The following is a 5,666-nucleotide window of genomic DNA, read 5'->3' on the forward strand; positions in this document are numbered from 1 at the left end:
TTCTTGGCAACAAGGGCACACTGCTGACTCATATCCAGCTTCTCATCCACTGTAATCCCCAGGTCCTTTTCTGCAGAACTGCTGCTTAGCCAGTCGGTCCCCAGCCTGTAGCGGTGCATGGGATTCTTCTGTCCTAAGTGCAGGATTCTGCACTTGTCCTTGTTGAACCTCATCAGGTTTCTTTTAGCCCAGTCCTCCAATTGGAGGATTATTTTCAGACCCAATTCCTGTACATATCATGCTGTGTTCTCATGCCACATGTACACAGCATATTTTGTTGGTTTTCTCCCTGTCTGCATAGTCACCTTCCACACATTCCTTGCCCCTGTTGCTGACACTATTTCTTTCACCTGGTTTTATATAGCTGTCCTTGTCCTCAGCTTTTGCGTAGGTTGAGCAGACGTCCCAGTAATATTAGGGGTTTTGTCTTATGTATGCCACCGTACCCCTTTCAATGAAAATAAGTGTCCCAGTTTTTCACACTTGCTATCTGCTCACCCTACTTCTGGTTATTTTTACTTTTGCCTTATCCTGGGTTACTGAGGCTCGCTCATGCCAAGTTAAACCAATGTGCAGAGCACTGAGAATTGCAAAGACTAAACCTGAGTCAAAGAGTTTTGAAATTTCCACTGAATTGAAAAGTTGGGAGAGAAAAGTTCAGTTCAGTCATCACGAAACGTTTCTGAAAATCAACTAACAGGGCACTTTGAAAGAAAAAGTTCTTTGGAATGGAAAAATGAAAACATTTATAAAATGCTGACACAAGACATTGCGATTTTTAATGTAGTGTTTATGTTTTAATTAGTTTTTCCAAATACAACAAAGATACCAGCTTTGTCCTAACACACAAAGACAGTTAGGAGAAAAGTGGAGGACGGGGAAGGACAGATCTATCTGCAGCCCCTGCAGTAATTACGGAGCTCTAAAGAGGCAGCCTGAATTGCTTTCAGTTTTTCTGGCTCTCACCTTCTGCAGCATACCAGGTGTTCATTCCAGGGCTTAAATTCTCATTGAGTATTTCCCAGAGCCCCCTATGCCTCACCTCCATTCGGTGCTCCAGGCTTCAGCTGTGGGGTGGGGCTACTTGGGCTTTAGCCCTGCAGGGTGCAACAGGGCTTGTGGCTTCAGCCCTGTGGGAGCCACCGGAATGCAGGGCTCAGGTGTTCCAGACTTCTGCTGTGGGGCCCAGTGGACACCCTGAATCCAGCGGCAGGCCACAGACACCCCCGGTTAAGCACCAACAGCATCAGGCTGGAGTCAAGGAGAAATATTTCCCAGAGCTCTGCTCCATGCCATCAGCTCCTAGAGCACCTGCACGAGCTGCCAGTGGGATGCTACAAGGGGTAACACTGGTGAGCGTAGGGGTGAGTTTTTCTCTGTACATGGCCCTAGGGAAACTGATACAGGCATGCCGTGTGCGGGGGGCGGGGAGGTGGAGGGGGAAGGCAGATTTGAAGAAGGATGTTGGAAAACCACAGAGGGTGTGGAGAAGAGCCACAAAAATGATTTGAAGATGGGAAAAAATGGAAGAGATTGTGGGGTGCAGAGGGAGACCTGGGCATGGATGGGGGACACCAAGAGAGAAGATAAGGATGGGGAATGTGGGTAATTCCTATGTATCTCCCTCTCTTCCTCCACCCCCGCACTGACTTACCTGGATCCGTCTGACCCATCTGCCGCAGTGCACAGCAGTTAGCACCCACTTTGGGGCTATCAAGCTCCCACTACAGTAGATGCAGACCTTCCTCAGGAGCGCCACCTGGTAGGGCCGTGAGCCGAAGAGGCGGAAGCTCCCCCCAATGACCTGGTTTCCCTCTGTGTCTGAGGCTGCAACGGAGAGTGGCAAACATCAGGCACAAGTGGGGTAGTAGGTGGAGCGACCATCGGTCATGTCTGTATGGATTGGCTGGTGGCAGGATGACCATGAGCCATCGCTTGCACATGGCCGTGCAAAAGCAGAAGGCGATCCGAGATTGTACCAGGAGGCATATTTCCAGTAGGTATAAGGAGGCATTAATGTCACTGGGAAAACGTCCAATTCCGGTCACCAATGGGCGCTCGGATGATTCGGGGAACAAAGGGCCGATCTTACAAAGGGATAAGGAAAGAGCTCGGCTGGTTTAACCTAAAAGGAAGGCCAGACAACATCTGATTGTTCTCTCTAAATACAGTGGGGGGAAAACACTAGGGAGGGAGAAGATCTGTAGAAGATGGAGACCAGCGTTGGCCCAAGAACAAATAGGGATAAGCACCATGGATAAATCTAGGCTGAGATTAGAAGACAGTTACTAACCATCAAAGGAAGGAAGTTGTGAAACAGGAGCGGAAGGCAAAAAACCTCTTGAGTTTGAAGATGGAGCTCAGTATGTTTCTACGACTGAGCTGCCCATGGTAGCAGGGACTGGTCATGATGACCCAGGAGGACCCTTCATTTTTTAATGTTCAAATGATTTTCCAACCACTTTTTGCAGTGCTCTAATGCCTTGGCAGCAGGGACTTGAAATTTTGCAAGGGAATAGCCCTGGAGTCCGGGAGGTGCCTTTTGCTGTTCACATGAAAATTCACCTAGATTTGGTCAAATTATAAACCTCTGGAAATTACAATTTACACATGCTCAGAAGAGCAGGGATTGGTCAGTGACTGGCATTTCTAGGCTTTTTGGCAATACAAATGATTAAAACTGTCAAACTTTTCTGGATGGAATGCTTTCCCATCGGAAAATGGCATTTTGTCAAAATTGAAAATTTCCACAGGAATGTGTTGATTGTGATGCATATTCTTTTAAAAAAAGTTTAATGAAGCAGTCTCCTTTATGGGCCGGGCTCCACAATCAAACTACATCTCCCATGGTGCCTCACAGCCAGGAATTTCCATGATGCACTAACTTCTCCTCACCAAGTGGTGCATAGTCCTTCATGGGACAGGTAGTCTGACCAGAGCATTGAACATTATCAGAAAGGGCCATTTTGATTTGTTTTTATTTTTTTTAAATAGTTTTTGTTTCCATGTTTTTCTTAAAAGTAGTAACATTATATTAGAAATGATGCTCTGTAAAAGTTATATATTTTTATATATGCTTTAAATTTAAAGACATTGAAATCTCAGTGAAACAGACTTTTTTTCCTCCAAAACATTTTGTTTTGTGGGAAATTTCAAAATTCTTTTCTTCTGTCCTGATTCAGGACGCAAACAGATTGTGAAATCATGGCTCCCTGCCTGCTCTGCAAACAATAACTAATAATCAGAGATGAGGCCGGAACATATTAATTACCTTTCGCAACACATGGAAGTGATAACAGGACTGCTGGGAACTTGGTTTTTAATAAGCAGCAACCTGTCTTAAGCAACATCTCTGAGACCATCCTGGAAGGGCCTGCGGTAAAACTGCTGAACCTTCTCACTCAGCCCAACCTTGGCTTCTCTCTTCACTCTTTTTCCTACCTGCGGCTGCCCTGACTACCAGCATCGCGATGATCAGCAGCTCCATGGTGGTTGTGGCGATGGATATAGTCGGCAGCGCCACTGGCTTTACTGCAGGGAAAGAGGTCGAAAGGGAATTGTTGGCCATGGGCATCTTGAAGAGGATGGATGCCTCTTGGGGAAGGTGCACGCTTAGGATTCAGTAAAACCAGGCTTGAGTTCCTGTTCTTCCACAGACTCCCAAAAGCAGCGGTTTCTCTGCACCTCGGCTGCCCTGCCTGTAGCAGGAGATGACAGCACTGCCCAACACGGGGAGCGGAAACACACTGTGATCATCTGTTGGCAGTGGGGGCCCAGTCTCCCCCAACTCAGCTCCATCTTCCACTTCCACCTGGTCCCAGGTGCCCCCAGCGGCATGTTCCATGAAAAGATGTGATCTGTTGGTGGGTGCGCGGAGAGAAAACTAAAAGTCAAGCCAGATGACAAAGATTTCCATGAGCTGGCCTGAGCCCACCCCGCTGCCACTAGTTCCCCTTCTAACAATAACAAAGGAGGGTGAAACCCTCATAGCCAGCTTAATAACAGAGAAATTAATAGATCTGAGGTGGTATCTGGAATATTATATGCTATATTATGGTAGTATCTGAGCACCTCCCAATCTTTGCTGTATTTATCCCCACAGTTCATTGGTGAGCAGGGCAGGGCTATGATCCTGATTGTACATATGGGGAAACTGAGGCACAAAGCAGCAAAGAAATTGGACCAAGGTCCTGCAGGGAGGCAGCACCAGACCAGAGATTAGAAGCCATGTCTTCCAAGTACCAGCTGAGCAGCCAAACTGCCAAGTCATCCACCTTCACTGAGTGCCCCATTCCACCCCATAATCCCCCCAATAACAGAGCAAAGCCCCCATTCTATCCCATCCACAGCCCCAAAACAGAGCAATGCCCCCTAGCAGCCCATAATTACTCCTGATAACAGAGCAATGCCCCCTCGGATCCCATAATCACCCCCAATAACAGAGCAGAGCGCCCTGGCAGACCATAATTATCCTACTAACTGCAAGATGCCCCAAAAGAGCACCCTATGTCGCTCCCCAAACCACAGTTATCTCCTTTCCGCCCCACCACCGTGCTGCCACCCCAGGCATCCCAACAACAGGGGCTAGACTGGCCCTGCTTCACCTGTAGCTCCCGGCGGGGGGCCCTCGGGAGTGGAAGAGGCTCCGGTGTTTGTGTCTTGGACAAAACTAAGGATCCTCCGGGATGGGCCACTTCATATGTTGCAGAAATGGGTTGTCCCTGTGAGTCAACATGATTGCCATATCTGGGGAGCTGCCCTGCATGTCGGCATGGAGGCAACTCCCTCCGCCCTCATGCTCCAGTAGGTTGTATCTGGAGGAATTGCAGAAGCAAGCCAGGCTTTGTTCCCGATTCTGTCCTCTGCCGAGGATCCTGGCAGGAATTAGCCCTTGGAACGGCACCTTCTCCATTGCCAAAAGCAACTCCTTGAACCTCCACTCAGCTCTGGAGTCTGTGCCTTCCTCTTCCTCATCCGTTTTCTGGTACCCTGACCCAGCCTCACTCTGCATGTTGATCCCTAGTTCTGCTCTTAAGTTTGGCTCCTACCTCTGATCTCCTGGTAACCGGATCCTGACTTCCGACTCTCGACTCTGGGTTTGCCCTCGGGCCTGCCTCAGACTCTGATTTCCTGGTTCGTAGCCTGGCTTGATTTCCCAACTCCTGCTTTGAGCACGAGGTCATATAGCCCATGTCCTGCTTGTAGCACCCCGCCCCCCACACCCTATGCAGGGGAGCAGAGTGGTCCCTAAAAACAGCCGCTCAGTTGTGTTGTGGCTGCTGAGTTGCAGGCCTGCCTCTGTCCCAATGCAAAAATGGCCCCCTGACAGCCACTGCCTGCATGTCGGTCGGTGAATAGGAGCTTCTGGTCATTGCTGTCCCACTCCCGTCACCGATCGCCACAGGCCTTGGACATGGACAGTGGCGGATTAGTGCACAGGCCAATTTGGGGTCCCCAGAACTGCGACCACCACTGCAGGCCTGAGGCTGGAGAAGCTCTCGCTTCAAAGCTTCTTCGGTCTCAAGGTGGGGGCGGAAATGAGCATCTGGGCTGTGGGCAGAAAGGGGTGGGGCTGTGGGGGGAGGGGTGGAATGGGTCAGGGCTGTGGGCTGAGAGGGGCAGGGTTGTGAGGGGAGGGGTCGAATGGGTCAGGGCTGTGGGCAGAG

At 49.5% G+C, this 5,666-nt stretch overlaps 1 long non-coding RNA gene and 1 pseudogene across 1 annotated transcript in view; one reads left to right on the forward strand and one right to left on the reverse strand.

Moving 5' to 3' along the window:
• The window catches only part of LOC116819734 (kallikrein-14-like), a 10,056-nt pseudogene extending 6,569 nt beyond the window's left edge, over positions 1-3,487 (reverse strand).
• The window catches only part of LOC142047541 (uncharacterized), a 403,753-nt gene that overhangs the window by 263,616 nt on the left and 134,471 nt on the right, over positions 1-5,666 (forward strand). The window lies entirely within an intron of this gene.

Source organism: Chelonoidis abingdonii, chromosome 11 (assembly GCF_003597395.2).
Source record: "Chelonoidis abingdonii isolate Lonesome George chromosome 11, CheloAbing_2.0, whole genome shotgun sequence".
In the NCBI taxonomy this organism is placed as follows: domain Eukaryota; kingdom Metazoa; phylum Chordata; order Testudines; family Testudinidae; genus Chelonoidis; species Chelonoidis abingdonii.